The sequence below is a fragment of the Lethenteron reissneri genome, unplaced genomic scaffold, assembly GCF_015708825.2.
Source record: "Lethenteron reissneri isolate LAM-NWPU_2019-01 unplaced genomic scaffold, ASM1570882v1 scaffold_556, whole genome shotgun sequence".
NCBI lineage: Eukaryota > Metazoa > Chordata > Hyperoartia > Petromyzontiformes > Petromyzontidae > Lethenteron > Lethenteron reissneri.
Genome location: NW_026892078.1, coordinates 26348 through 42744, shown reverse-complemented (window position 1 = coordinate 42744; position 16397 = coordinate 26348). Strand labels below are relative to the sequence as shown.

Below are 16397 nucleotides of genomic sequence, written 5' to 3'. Positions count from 1 at the left end.
GGCTGAGTCATATAGCCCACATGGTCCGCCACCGCATGCCCAAGCGGTATATCTTTGGTCAGATAGAGGAGCTAAACGGGCACAGCACGGGATAGAAAACAGATGGAGGAGGCTCGTGATGGATGCTACTGGGAAGTTGCCCTCCAGCAACAACACAGGGCGGAGCGTTGACGCTCAAGACAATGAGCAGAGCACTGGGCGGCTAACACGCAGTAAGTTGGCATAGTGGGGAGCATAGGTGGTGCATCTGTCAGTCACCTCGGTTAACCCGTAACATCTGGGATTGTCCTGTGACCTACCAGAAGTGAGCCTGCCTCACTCCACGTGGCATTAAGGTGCACGTAGCGATAGTGCATCGGTTAGCACGCTGTCCTACGAACCCGGTGACCCGAGTTCGATTCCCGCTCATGGCCAACACCAGTGATGATTATCTGAACCAGTCCCAGGTCTCCCGTTCGTCGACTCGGCCTCAAATGAGTACCTGGTACGGCGTGTAAACATCGCTACTAGTGAGACAAAGGCGGCCGGGCGTGGTGCTGGCCACCCACCCCCTTCGTGTGCCATACCGGCCTTCATAGGTGCTCGCTAACAGCACTTGCCCCAAGTCTGTTAAGGCTATATGGGGGATCTTTGTCTTTTACATGTGCTTGTGATTTTTGTAGACGTTGAAGATCTGACACATAAAACCGGAAACTTCAAACAATTCTCGGTGTTCTGCAGCATGCTTGATCGGCCTAACGCAGGTGAGAGCCTCTCTGAAATGCCCAGGGGTTCTGAACCCTCACTGGACTGACAGCCCCCTGCAGTGAGGTGTAGACTTCTCAGCGAGATTACCACGAAAGAAAGGCAAAACGCAGTGGGCGAGATGATGCAAATTGCAGTGCAGAAAGAGTAGACGGCAAAGTTGTAGCGGGTTGGAGAAATTGCATCGTCGCATTAATAAAACGGCAAATTTCAACGCACATGGAGATGGAGCCGATATCCACGGCGCATATTCCCGGTCACAGTGCATTCAGTAGAGAGGGTACAATATTGTCAATCGGATTCCAGAGGATTAATTTATTTTTCTTTATATGTTAATATTAATGATAGCCTCCTTTGAATTCACTGCATATTGAAGGTTATTATTTAACACCCATAATCCACCAAGAGAGAGCATACAGCTTTTGTAACCGTAGAATTGTTCATTTGTCAATCTGTCAATCACTATAGATCAGGGTGTGTACATATATACACACACACGAAAATACAGCACTTTGTCAATCCTATAAATGTCCTAATGATGGGCCACTTTGTTGAGCTATCATTTGTGGCGAGGTCGCTTCTGAAAATTTAGTGAATACCTCAGTGGGCTTTGCCTGGTAGATGGGGATGGTTTTAGTTGTATTTGTGTGTTTGGGTGATTTGTTTACCGTTCTTGTACTTTGCACTACAATCGTGTTTTTGTTTTGTTTGTTGTAACGTTCTGACCCGCTCCTACTGGACATCTGTAAAAAGAGCTTTATAGCTCATCGGATTCCTCCAGTATAAATAAATATTCTGATTCTGGTTTGACCATACTTCACCACACATACTTCAGGGTCAGGACCACTCAAGTGAGCTGTGGTTGGAATTGAACTCGGGGCTCCAGGTGTAGCGTGATCATGACTGCACCACCGCTCCACCCTTGTGATTAGAGAGTCATTGTTTTTGTTGTATTATCAAAAACTTCACTCTCATTTAATGGTAAAAAAACATTCATTCAAGATCACATTGCCACCCCTTCTCAATTCGATGCATTCATTAGATTGATTCTATGCATTCATTCAATTTGATGCATTCAATAGATTATGCATTCATTCGATTAATTCATTTCGATTCATTAATTCGTCCGGGCTGTGCTGTCAACTGAGTGGCACCGTGGTTTAGATCGATTCACAATCGCAGGGGTCACAGTTTCAAATCCCCACCTGGGGTTGATTCCACTCTGTCATCTCTGTGTATGTATGTATGTTGAACTTCTTCGCACCGTACGTAGCTAACCGTGCTAATCAGAAGTGCGGGGGAAGGGGAGGGGGCATGGGTGCGAGGGGAGGGTAGCTGGGGGGGCTGTGGGTGGGGGGCCTGGGGGTGTACCACTTTCGGGAAGTTGGGGGGTAGAATCAGGGTTTCAGCGCCTGTGACTAAATGGCCTCTCGGTCCAGTCACAGACAGTTGTCCTCTGGAAAGACTCGCTACGGCAATGTGGAATTTCCATCCAACACTCGTTTGAACAGGAGGACTCTGACCGTTGTCGTTGACCCGACTCGGCTGTTTATTCAGAGCAGCGAGTCGGTGAGCCTTGACCTCCTGACCTATGCCAACCTGGAGCGAATGAGGAGCCGTAAGGCGGGCCGGCCATGCGGTCAGCGCTGCATCCCTCCACCGCCGCCACCACCACTCCCAGTGGCGCCGCCAACCCAGCACTCAACTCCAAGCGCTACCTCATTCTCATCTACACGGTGGAGTTTGACAGGTGCCCTCCGCCAGCAGCAACAGCAGCAACAGCAGCATGACTGCAACACTGTTTCTAATGCCATCACCACCGCCATTGTGATGGTGGCTGTGCACGTGGCCTGTAATCCAGCACCGCGGGAGGCGAGGGTTGGTGGATCGCGTAAATGTTGTGAAACTCTCTTCCCCCGTGGGAGTCGAGGAGGAGCCATGACTTTGCTCGCCAGGAGAAGGCAGCACTGCAAGTCGAATAATCGCCATCCGTTCTATCTGTACGGGGAGAGAGTTTTGTCCCCTCGCATGCGTGGGTTTTGTCGAGGTGCTCCAGTTTCCTCCCACTTGTATAATAAACATAACTCTTTGTGAATTGGCTTAAAACATCAAAACATTTAAACTCAATGTAGCAGCAGGACCCTCCTGAAAAAGAGTCGTGCGACTCAGTGTGGCTCTCCTGGATAAATGAGTAAATATTCATTACCATCATCAGCGCTGTCACCATCAGCAGCTCTGTCAGCAGCAGCATTTGCAGCCATCACCGCTCATTACTACCAGTTACCACTACCACCAGCAAGATTACTGTGATCGCCACCACCGTCACTATCATATGCAAAATCACCATCGGCATCCTAATAACAAATCTCGCCACCAGAAAGCATTACTCACATTGTTGTCACAGCTGCACATGGCACACAGATGTACAGGCAGTCAAGCACAAAGGTGTACGTGCACACAGGTGTACATATACATAAGTGTACGTGCGCAGAGGCATAGTCACACATGCACACAGGTGTAAAGGCATACGGGCAGGACAGGTCAAGGTGTCCATGAGTACAGGTGTACAGACATTCAGGCACAAAGGTGTGTGTTGGTACAGGTGTACACACACAGGCACGTAGGTGTGTGTTGGTACAGGTGTTTCCAGGTGTACACACATACAGGCACACAGTTGAGTGGGCCTGCCACAGTAGTCCTGCAGGACTCACCGTGTCCGCCCGTTCCCCCTGCGCAGGATCCACTACCCGCTGGCGCTGGGCTACGCGGGGCGCCCGGATACCGCAACCCTGCAGAGAGCCGTGCGCCAGCTCAAGGAGGAGCTGTCCCACCTGCGGGGTCACCCGGGCGTCGTGCAGGACCACAAGCACAGGGAGTGAGTGCAGCAGCCACGCTCACCTCTCAACTCTGAGCCCGTCTACCCCATTGTATATCTCCTACGCACTGATATACGTGTGTACTTGGTACGTGTCCATTCCATGTACGTTTTGTACTTTGTTAAAGGGATGCTGCCATGGTGTAACGCTGAGCACATGAAGTCTCGCAATCCAGAGGTCGTCAGCATGATCTCCCAGTGCGCCAGTGTAAATGGGTAAACCGTGGTTAATTGATATGAAGACCACGTGTGGTGGGGTAAAGTGTGATTTCTTCAATGTCAAATATCCTTTCATGGGGCTCCTAGATCTTCCTTAGCGGAGGCCCCTCTGTCAGCAGTGGGACTGAGCAAGCAATTGCACACCTGCACAACTCTCCCATTTTTCGCTCTGTAAACTCTAAAGCCTCCTCCCCCATCGCGCACCAGGCTGGAGTCTCTCCAGCGCGACAAACGCGAGCTGGAGGCACTCGTTGCCCGGCTGCAGAAGAGAGCGGAGGGTGGCGGCTGCGGTGGTGCGAGCGACGCCGGCGTCGTCGGCGCCACGGCCGCCAAGGAGCTGCGCGTGCTGCGACGCCTCGTGTCGAGCCTCCAGGAGGAGCTGGGCCGCGAGAGAGCCAAGGCCCAGCGCTTGGCCGCCAAGAGGTCGCAGGAAATCCGCAGGCTCAACGACGAGGTGCAAGCAGCGACCGTGACGATGGGATTTTTGTTGATCGTTTACACCCCCGCCTGAGCCTGGTGCTGTGTAACACAGCACGAGGCTGGGTGGGTCAGGGGGGTTTAGGCCTCGGCAAGGTAAGGCAATTTACCCTTTTTACCGGGTAAAAGGGTAAAGGTAAAGGGTAAAGGTAAAGGTGTCGACATTCCAAGGGGTAAGGTAAAGGGTAGGGTAAAGGTAGCTTGGAAGAATTACCCGGTGGAGTAAAGGTAGCGCAAAGTATTACCTGGTAAATACGGTACCTTATTTACCGCTAAAAGCTCCGTGGCGCAGTCCTTGGCCTCCATTTAATAAGTCATATTTAAAAAAACTTTTTTAAAAACACACTTTTAAACTCCACGACTCCAGGAAGTGGCCCCGAAGCTTGCCATAACGTAAGGGGCCGTGGCCAATTACAGCCAACGTCAGTTGAGCGTGGACAATTAGACCCAAGCCGAAACATAACATATAAAAAATAATGTTTAAAAAATATATATTTTTATGATATAATATATTGTCATCAGTATGACATACCACATTGGGAAGTGGGTTAAAGTTGAGTTACAAAATTTGAGGATACAACAACGACGACAACGACGCCGACAACAACGACGACAACGACGCTGACAACAACGACAACAAGCGTGTAAAATTGGAATCATCGAGAGTATTCTATATGAATAAAGCGCTCTACCTAGCATTTACCGCTATAAACCTTTTTCATGTGTAGTTCCCTAGTAATTACCCTGTAATCGGGTAATTTGTATGGGGTAAAGGTAAAAGCTAGGGTAAAGGTAGGCTCGTTGCTTTTACCTTTTACCTTACCTTGCCGAGGCCTAGGGAGGTTCCTAGTAGCTGCGTCGGAAATCGTTGGTGCTGCGATGGCGTTGCTGCTGTTATGGCGTTGGCACCGTGACGAAGTTGGCGCAGTGATTGCGTTGGCTTAGTGATGGCATTGGCTTACTGATGGCGTGGGCGCCGTGATGGCGTGGGTGCCGTGATGGCGTGGGCGCCGTGATGGCGTGGGCGCCATGATGGCGTGGGCGCCATGATGGCGTGGGCGCCATGATGGCGTGGGTGCTGGGATGGTGCTGTCATGATGATGTTGGTGCCGTGTGTCCGTTGGTGCAGCTGGAGGAGGCGCGGGCGTCGGAAAGGAGTCTCCGTGCCCGCGTCAAATGTCTCAGCACCGAGCTGGCGCTGTACAAGAGGGGTGAGTGAGCCACGCGCATGTTCAATGATGCAACCAAAAACACAACGGCTCTCGTAGATGTACAATGCACAACAACATAATGTAATAATCATACGATCGCATATAACCCAGTGGTACAGCCATCGAGGGTGCTGGCGCTGCATCAGCGCCGGTGTCCACAGGCTGGAAGGCTCGAGGTGTCGGGCTGTGGCAGGGAGGGATAGTGGACAGTGGGTCGGGGAGGGGAGGGGGGCCTATTTAATTCTCAGCTCTTGGGGCCCACGACAACATCGCTGCCGCAACTGCAGAAGTGGTACACGGATGAGCCGCTTAAAATGTATTCTTGCACTCACGATATGTAACATCGAATGGTGTGCAAGAATATCGATTATTATTTAAGATTCGTGCAAATTGCATGAAAATCACATGCGAATGTTTTGCTAACTTTAGGCTCGTAGTAGAAATGGAGTCGAGAATTCACATGAGGATGACAGAACTTAGAAGACAATGTAAACGAGATCTATATTATAAATGGGATGGCACGACATATGAGGCAAATGAGGAAAATCAGACGTGGAATGGGAAACTGCAAATCACATTGCTCAAACAAGATGGTACAGATGAGAAATAGGGCAAGCGGGACGGAACAAACAATATAAAGGAGGTGGTAAAAACAAGACAAGAAGAGAGGAGGTTCTTCAACAATGACCTCGAATCGTGATGATTCAGCAAATCACCTGGGCGGTGACTCATGCCCTGACTTACTTACTCATGAACTGATGAACTGATTCACTGTTGGACAGGCGGACTGACTCACTGATGAACACACTGACTCCCTGATGGATGGATGGACGGATTGACTCACTGATGGATGGATGGACTGACTCCCTGACTCCCTGATGAACAGAGTGACTCCCTGATGGACAGACTGACTCCTGATGGATGGATAGACTGAGTCACTGATGGATGGATGGACGGATTGACTCCTGATGGATGGATGGACTGACTCACTGATGGACAGACCGAGTCACTGATGGACAGACTGGCTTCACTGACAGGGACGGGTGGACCAGCAGCTCGTTACTCAGACTCCTTGTGCCCCAGGAGGGTCACTCCCGTGCTGCCCCCAGCGGAGCGTTCCCGGGGCAGCGAGAGGGGCGGCGTCCGGGGGCCCGGAAGGGCCCGGGGTGAAGTTCGCTCCACGTCCCGCGAGAGGGAGAGAAGGACCGCGTCCAGGGAGGGGCGCCCCCCCGTCCGTGGTCCCCACTTACGGACCCCCTCTCTGTCGCCTGCCGGTGAGGACGGACACTCGCCCACTCGTCCACTTAAATGCTCTACCACTCACTCCCTACTCATCCACTCGTTTTCACGCTCACCTGCTCACTCCGAGCTTATCAAATTGCTCACTCATACACTCACCCACCCACTCGCTCACCCACTCACCCACCCACGCTCTCACCCACTCACTCACCCACTCACCCACCCACTCACTCACCCACTCACCCACTCACCCATTCACTCATTCACGCACTAACTCACTCACCTACTTGCTCACATGCTCACTTACTCTCCATTCACTCCCTACTCATCCACTCATTCTCACCTCACTTGCTCACTCCTTGCTTATAAATTGCTCGCTCACTCACTCACAGACTCACTCATTTGCGCACTCACTTACCCACTTGCTCATGTACTTACCCGCTCACTCACTCCCCGTTCACACACTTGCCACTCATTAATTTGCCCCACTCACTGCTTCGCTCATTCACCCACTCACTCGCTTAGACACCCACCCTCTCGCTCATTAACCATCTCCACTCATACACACACACACCCACCCACTCATTCACTTACTCGATCTTTCGGCCACCCACCTATTTTGAATCTAATGAGATATTTGATAGTCTGTTAAAATTAAATCAAGAGTGTGAGAGTATGTATATAGAACTGAACATATTTTTATTGTATGTCTGCTTGTATATGTGTGTATACTGTGGATGTAATAGGTGTATGTATGTTTGTGTATTTTGTATGGAGAGTGGGGAGCGTTAGTGCAGCGGTTAGCGCGCTGCACTATTAACTCAGTCACCCGGGTTCGATTCCCACTCACGGTCAACAGCATCTGAACTGGTCCTGGGCCTTCCCTAGGTCGACTCAGTCACAAATAAATACCTGGTGTGGTGTGTAAGATATCAGTACTGGGCAGATGAAGGCAGTCAGGCGTGGTGCTGGCCACCCACCCTCTCGTGAGCTGTGCCGGCCTTCATAGGTGCTCGCTAACAGCACTTGCCCCAACAGTTTGTTCAAGGCTAAACGGGGGATCTTGGTTTTATGTATGGAGAGCAGTAGTGGAGTGGTTAGCGTATTGTACTACGAACCTGATTTTGATTCCAGTGACGATTGTCTAAACTGGTCCCGAGCCTTCCCTAGGTAGACTCAGCCTTAAATTTGTACCTAGTGCGGTGTGTATACTTCCAGCGCTGGAGAGACAAAGGTGGCCAGGCATTGGGCCATGCCGGACTTCATAGGTGCTTGCTAACAGCACTTGCCCCAACAGTTTGTTCAGGATATTTGCTCTTCGTGTGTGTGCACTGTGTGTATTGTGTGCTGTGTATATTGCGTGTGTATGTGTGTGTATGTGTGTATTATGTGTGTGCTGTGTGTGTATGTGTGCTGTGTGTATTGTGTGTATGTGTTCTGTGTGTATGTGTTCTGTGTGTATGTGTGCTGTGTGTATTGTGTGTGTGCTGTGTGTATGTGTGCTGTGTGCTGTGTGCTGTGTGTATTGTGTATTGTGTGTGTATGCTATGTGTGTGTGTGTGTATTGTGTGTGTGCGCACATGTCCAGCAGGCCGTGTGCCGGCCTTTGACCCCACGGCGTACGTGCGTGAGCGAGAGCAGCGCAAGAAAGAGGCAGAGCTGCGTGGGTGAGAGATACACAATGATCGTGCGTGTGTGCACACCTTGTGCTTGGCACCGTGATACACACACAGATAAACACTGAGCACTGTACGCACGGTGTGTATACATAAACACCGCACGTACCATCCCGTTGTGTATTACACTGCCGGCTGCGCCTTGTGTACCGCACCGTGTATCCTGCCGTGTGTATCAGACTGCTTACCACCCCGTATGTACCACACATTGTGGTACACACAGTGTGTACCACACAGGAATGGAACTCAGGTCACCGGGTTCATAGCGCAGCACACTAACAGCTGCACCACTGCTCCCCATGTTGTACCACACTGTGTGCTGCGCTATGAACCCGGTGACCTGAGTTCCATTCCTGCTCACGGCTAACAACACTGGTGACGATTAATTTGAACCAGCCCTCGGCCTCCCCTAGGTCGACTCAATCTTAAATGAGTACCTGGTACGGTGTGTAAAAACATCGCCACTGGGGGAGACAAAGGCGGTCGGGCGTGGTTGCTGGCCACCCACCCCCTCGTGTGCCGTGCTGGCCTTCATAGGTGCTCACGAACAGTACTTGCCCCTACAGTCTGTTGAGGCTATGTGAGGGATCTTTGTTCTACGCTGTGCGTGCCGTGTGGCGTGTCTAACCGTGCGGCGTGCGCTGGCAGTTCGAGGCAGCGTCGCCGGGAGCTGCAGGGGACCCCGGGGAGCGGGGGCTCCAGCGGGGGCAGGGGTCGCCCGCGGGTCGCGCCCTCCCTCGGGGGGACGAGCGCTCAACGGGCAGAACACACGCAGCTCCTCCCGTGAGAACACACGAACACGCACGAACATGTGTGTGTGTGTCACTGTGCATGTCAGTGTGTGCGACAGGGATGTCCGCTGGCTCCCACATTATTTAACATCTATTTTGACCATGTAGTTCGTGAAGCCTTCAATAGCTGTACCGGGGGAATTTCTATTTGGTACAGATATAATAGGAGGCTGATCGACGCCCGGGTGCGATCAAGGGATGGCTCCCTATTGGTCAACCACGTTATGTATGCCGATGATTTGGTAATAGCTGCTCATTCAGAAGAGGAGTTGGAGAAGCTGCTGCTGAGACTGGAGCGTGCCACTAAGAGGTGGGGCCTTACCATCAGCCCCACCAAAACTAAGCACCTGCCTGGGTATTTTGTACCATCGGACACTCCACCCCCACAACTCCCAATCGGTGATGGGGCAGTAGTGGAGAGAGTGGAGAGTTTCCCATACCTGGGCAGTGTGCTTAGGACCGGCTCCAGTTTAACAGCAGAGGTCTCACTCCGAATCAGTCGAGCGGCAATATCTTTTCATCGGTTGCGTAACGCTGTGTGGAAGCTACCTGGTCTGTCGCTCCGCACGAAGCTTCAGGTCTTCTCGGCCACAGTCATTCCCTCCCTTCCCTACGCTTGTGAAACGTGGACCCCCCTAATGGAGCATCTTCGCCGGTTGGAAACATTTAGGCTGGCCTGCCTACGATCCATCCTGGGTTTAACCAGGCTGGATTGTGTGAGGAGCTCACAAATCCTTGAAAGATCTGGTCAAAGTCCCATCGGTGAGCTCCTCCGGCAGGCAAGGCTGCGTTGGCTGGGTCATGTAGCCCGCATGCCCAGCCACCGCATGCCCAAACAGCTCTTGTTCGGCCGGATCGAGGGGGCTAAACGGGCGTGGCACGGGCTAGAGAAGAGATGGAGTGATGTGGTACAGGAGGACGTGGAGCTGAGTGGAATTGCCGATGACTGGTACCAGCAGTATCAAGATCGGCCTCAGTGGAGGAGGCTCGTGAAGGACGCTACTGGGTAGTTGGAGGCAATCGCCCTCCAACAACAACGGAGGGTGGAGGAGCGACGCTCACAACAACGAGCGGAGCGCCGGGTGGCTAAAGCACAGCAATTTGGTACAGTAGGGGGCACAGGTGGTGCATCAGCCAGTCATCTCGGTCATCTCGATCAGTCGACCCATGGCACCTGCTGGGTCTGCCCCGTGACCTCCTGCCAGCGGGCGTTCGACACTTCACGTGGCCTCAAGGTGCACTTGGCCTGGCACAAGCGTCGTGGTGACGTCACCGCCACTTCGTGGCGAATGGCGGTTGTTGTTGTCAGTGTGTCAACGTGCGTGTCCGTGTTAGTGTAGTTGTTCGCTGCCTGCGCTGCACACCCGGTGACCCGAGTTCGATTTCCGCTCACGGCCAACACCAGTGACGAATATCTGAACCGGTCCTGAGTCGCCAATGAGTACCTGGTGCGATGTATAAACATCGCCACTAGGGAGACAAAGGCGGCCGGGCGTGGTGCTGGCGACCCACCTCCTCGTGTGCGGTGCCGGTCTTCATAGGTGCACTTGCCCAAACAGTCTCTTAAGGCTATACTGGCGGGGTGGGGGGGTGTCTTGGGTATTTTGTGACATCAATAACTCCACCCCCTCTGCAAGAGTATAGAATGGTTGTATAGAAGTTGGAGGCAGTTCCGTATCAGAATAAGTGTGGTCATGACCACCTCTGGTTTGGCAGCGGAGGTCTCGCTCCAATTTATTGGAGCGCCATTACCTTTTCAATGGCTGCATAGCGCTAAGTGAAAGCTTCCTGGCCTATCGCTCTCCGTATGAAGCTCTGGGTCTTCTCGGCCAAAGTTAAGCCCACTCTTTTCTTTGCTTGCGAAACATGGAGCACTTTACAGGAACACCAGTGCCATATTGAAACAGTCAGACTGCCCAGAATCTATCTTGAGTTTAACTCGGCTGGATTGTGTGAAGAGCTCACAGAAGCTTGAAAGATCTGGACAAAGTCCCATTTGTGAGCTCCTCTGGCAAGGCGAGGTTGCGTTGGCTGGGTCAAGTTAACCCATACGCCCAGTGGGGTTGTATGATAGAGGCTGAATGAGCATGGCACGGCCTAGAGAAGAGATGGCTGATGTGGTACAGGAGGACTCGGGGTGGACTTTCTGAAGACCAGTACCAATGGTGTTAGCATCGACTCTGTGGAGGGTTGCTAATGGAGGGTGTTACTGGGAAAATCTATCTGGCCCTTCCAGAATGTGAACGTAAGTTACATCACTCAGTCACTGTCTGTACGAGACGTATGTATTATCTATGTATAGACGTGTGTGTGTGTGTGTGCAGTGCTTGTAAACAGCACTTGCCTCAACAGTCTGGTAGAGGCTATGTGGGGGGATCTTTGTCTTTGTGCAGTGGAGAGCGCCCACAGTCGGCGATCATCAGCAGGTTCCGGCAGCGACGCTGCCCCCCTTTTCCGAGCCTCTCACCTCCGCCACGTGAGTCCCTCTCCTCCTCCTCCTCCTGCTGCTGCTGCCACCGACACTATAGCCGATTCAACTGCTGCAGCCGAGAATGCAGCCCAGTACTCGTCAAAAACAAACAACTCTGTGACCCCTCTCAGGCAGTAGTGACACGACGTCCTTCAGGCTCGCATTACTCGTTCTCACAATCCTACAAATGCAACTTTTTCTTTTTCTTGGTAAGGCCCACCGAGCGATGTAGCTCTTTTTCACAAGCAACCTGGCTCTCACAAATGATAGCTCAACAAAGTGTCTGAAACCTTTTGCAAGGAATCATGTTTACATTAGCCAGAAAAAATGGGAAAAACCCTATTATTACATGATGTAGATGCTTACTTTGATAGTGCGATGTCTTTGAACTGTGCGCCTTTTGGCATCATCTGGTCGAACACCGTATGAGACTAAGCTCTAAGGAAAGCTGTCTCTGGTGTGGACCAATCAGTTTCAAGGACAATGCATAAATTATCAGTGTTGTTTTTCGTTTGCATTTTGACTGCAAGTATTGTGGTTAATGTAAACATGAGTCCTTGCAAAAGGTTTCAGTTTTGTCGCCTGAAAAAAGGGTAAAAACCCGATTATTGTGGTACGTGGTGTGGGTTGGTGTGTTGTGGCATGTGATGTGCTATTGTTTTCGTTGTCGTGTGGCATGATGTGCGATGGTATAGCGTTGGCTGGTGATACAGTGTGGTGTCGTGTCATGTCGTATCATTGTCGTGCAATGTGTTGTTGTTGTTGTGCAGAACCCATAGACGTGGAGGTAAAGCCGTGAAAAAGAGCTCCTGGGAAAGCCCAGCTGAAGTGAGAACTGCCGACACCACTCACACAGCACCCCACCACTCACCACTCACACAGCACCCCACCACTCACCACTCACACAGCACCCCACCACTCACCACTCACACAGCACCCCACCACTCACCCCTCACACAGCACCCCACCACTCACCACTCACACAGCACCCCACCACTCACCACTCACACAGCACTCACCACTCACACAGCACCCTACTACTCACCACTCACACAGCACCCCACCACTCACCACTCACACAGCACCCCACCACTCACCACTCACACAGCACTCACCACTCACTCACCACTCACACAGCACCGCACCACTCACACAGCACCCCACCACTCACCCCACACTCACCACTCACACAGCACTCACCACTCACCACTCACACAGCACTCACCACTCACCCCACCACTCACCACTCACCCCACACTCACCACTCACACAGCACCCCACCACTCACTACTCACACAGCACTCACCACTCACCACTCACACAGCACTCACCACTCACACAGCACCCTACCACTCACAACACTCACTTACCACTCACACAACACTCACTCACCACTCACACAGCACTCACCACTCACACAACACTCACCGTTCACACAGCACTCACCACTCACCACTCACACAGCACCCTACCACTCACACACCACTCGCACAGCACTCACCACTCACACAGCGCTCACCACTCACTCACCACTCACACAGCACTCACCACTCACACAGCACCCCACCACTCACCACTCACACAGCACGCGACCAAACTTGTGCATTTATGTGTGCATGAGCATGCTTGTGCGTGTGTACGTGAATGCGGGTGAGTGAGTGTGTGCATACTCATCATGTTCGTGCGCTCGTTTCCTCAGCCCAAGCGGGGCCGTGCGGAGCGGAGACGGCAGCTGGCCAGCACGCCCACAGCGACCCAACCCGCCGACACAAGTGAGGACATGTCCCTCCCTCGGTGTCCGTCTGGTTGTTAACCTCTCTCTCTCTGCCTCTCTCTCTCTCTGCATGGCCCTTTCTGCATCTCCATTTCTCTCCAAACCTCAAACCCCTCCGTGCGTTCACAGTTGGCTGCTCATGCCAACAAGCATCTCTCACCTCCACTAACACAGGACGCGGCATGGTGCTGGCCACTCAACCGCTCGTGTGCCGTGTCATCCTTGACAAATGCGAGGCAACAACACTTGCCACGCCGGTCCGTGGGGTGCATCTGTGCCAGTCACCTCGGCCAGTCAACTGATAACGCCCGGGTCTGTGCCATGGCCTGCTGCCAGCGAGCCTTCCACACTTCACACGGCTTCAAAGGGCACCCAGGCTGGCATGAGCGCAGCGGTGACATCACTGCCACTTAGTCGTGAATGACGGCTGTTGTTTTTATTATTTATGCCTGCTTGTGTCTGATATCCTGTGTACGATCTGCCTGTGTGTGTGTACGGGGAATGGTAGTGTAGCGATTAGCGCACCGCGCTACAAACCTGGCGACCCGGGTTCAATTCCCGCTCACGGACAACACCGGTGATGATTATCTGAACTGGTCCCAGATCTCCCCTACGTCGACTCGGCCTCAAATGAGTACCGGGTGCGGTGTGTAAACATCGCCACTGGGGAGACAAAGGCGGTTGGGGCATGGTGCTGGCCACCCACCCCCTCGTGTGCCGTACTGGCCTTAATAGGTGCTCGCTAAAAACACTTTCCCCAACAGTATGTTAAGGCTATATACGGGGGATCTTTGTCTTTGTGTGTTTTCTGCAGTGACCTACTACAGCCAATCGGCCGACCTTTCCGAGATCGACGCTCGCCTCGACGCTCTGCAGGACTACATGCGTGCGCTAGAAGCCCACAAGTAGCCCCTCCGTCCCTCCCACCGGTAGCTCCTCCGTCCCTCCCACCGGTAGCCCCTCCATCCCTCCCACCACGGCCACCTTCGTGGGAGTGTCGCCCATGGGTAGCACGTCGTCAGTGCTCGCCACTTGGCACCATCTTTACCAACACCTCCCAATGCCTATTAGAGCACGACAACACTCGTCATGCAGTATCACATCATCAGAGTACCTACCACGCAGTCGTATCTGCCTCATCGCCACTACCACGCAGTCGTATCTCACCATCAAGTCCCCCGTGTAGCCTTAACAGATCGTTGGGACAAGTGCTGCGAGCACCTATGAAGGCTGACACGGCACACGAGGGGGTGAGTGGCCAGCCCTACGCCCGGCCGCCTTTGTCTCCCCATTGGCGATATTTAACCACCGCACCAGTTACTTTAGCCCGAGTTGACACAAGGAAGGTCGAGGACCAGTTCAGATATTCAGATCCGGTGTTGGCTGTGAGCGGGAATCGAACTCGGGTCGCTGGGTTCATAGCAGCGCGCTAACCACTCCCGGAGTATCTCATCATCACAGCACCTGCCACGGCTGTGTGAAGCACCACAGCATTGCACCCTTCTAAAGATCACCTCCCTCGCTATGGCAGGGTCATGTGGCATGGTTAAGATGTGTTGGCATGCCTGCGATTCGGCACTTTCCAGCCGGGGTTGATAGGATATTGTAAAGACCAAAATATCTCAGCGTGGATTTTAGAGTTTTTCCTTTGTGTGTGCGTTTGTGGGTTTTCTCTAGCGTCTCTTGTTTTTTTTCCTTGTGCAGAAACCCTGATTTTAAAAGATTTATCCAGACATTCCAATGCAAATAAATCGTCAAAAAGCCTCCCTGCGCAAGCAATCAAGGAGCGATGCTCTTCTTGCAGTTATGACAATTCCCCATTCACATGACAGAGGCGAGTTCATTATCTATCGGATGATCGCTGTTAACTTTTCACGCGGCATTAATTTTATTGTGTGAAAGTGTGATGGGCCGAGCCGATTTCGGAGCACCGTGCATAGAGAGCTCCGATTCCAGCAGGATCCTTCAGATGCCAGCAGCAGATTTTCCTGCGTAGATGCCTACTCCCGTCATAGAAGTGTCGAAGCCGAGGACCGCAAATGGGGTGCCGTGCAAATCGATTGAGCAGGCACGCTTGTCTACGAATTGATAGGTGAGATTTAAAACCTGAATATGTTGAGCGACTTTAAAAGCCATCGCTATTGGATTACACCGAGCTTGAAGAAACGAACATAATCCCCATTTTCTGTAATTTCAGAGTTTTGTAAACGGTTAATGTTTTGACTTATGCGGTGATTCTAGAAACTCAACAATTTTGTCATTAACACAAACCTTAAAAATAAAATATATTACAGGTAACGTTGAGGAAAATGGCCCTTCTAAGCACACATATTTATGCAGATGGACCGTTACCTCAAATGTATACATTATATATTTGTTATTTAAGGCCATAGTTTTCGTGATAAACGCGTTACATTCCTTTTGTTACTGGTGCTCTCGTGCCCAACTGGCGATGCAGCAGCGTCACCAAACAACTTGTTTCAGAATTATTCTACGCTTTGGCGAAAAAAGCCATTGGCTGCTTCTGAAGCTGGCGTGGTCCTTTACTCGAGTTTGAAAAAAACGATATTGTAAGCAAGTTAAATGTGCGCCAATGGCAATCCGAATACACACTAATCCCAGAGTAATTACACGGGATCACCAGAACTTGCCTTTTGGTGATCGGGCTACAGTAACGAGTTCCTCCCCAACATAGGTGACGGCTTCGCTCGCAATGCCTCTCGGCACGTTGGTTCTCAATTTGGGAGCCACTGGCCCAGACCCACGTCCTCGCGTGCCCACGGATTTTGGGGTTTGATTTGCATGTTGCCGCGATATTTGTCATGTACATACATATATTTATTGGCGTCCTGCGTGATGTGAATTGCTGAACTTTTTAAAACTCTTGTATATTGCCTTGTTTTTGGATGTCTTCAGAACTT

At 51.8% G+C, this 16397-nt stretch overlaps 1 pseudogene; it reads left to right on the top strand.

Moving 5' to 3' along the window:
• The first annotated feature begins 20 nt into the window (after positions 1-20).
• Positions 21-15839, top strand: LOC133339912 (centrosomal protein CCDC61-like; annotated as a pseudogene).
• Positions 15840-16397: the final 558 nt, after the last annotated feature.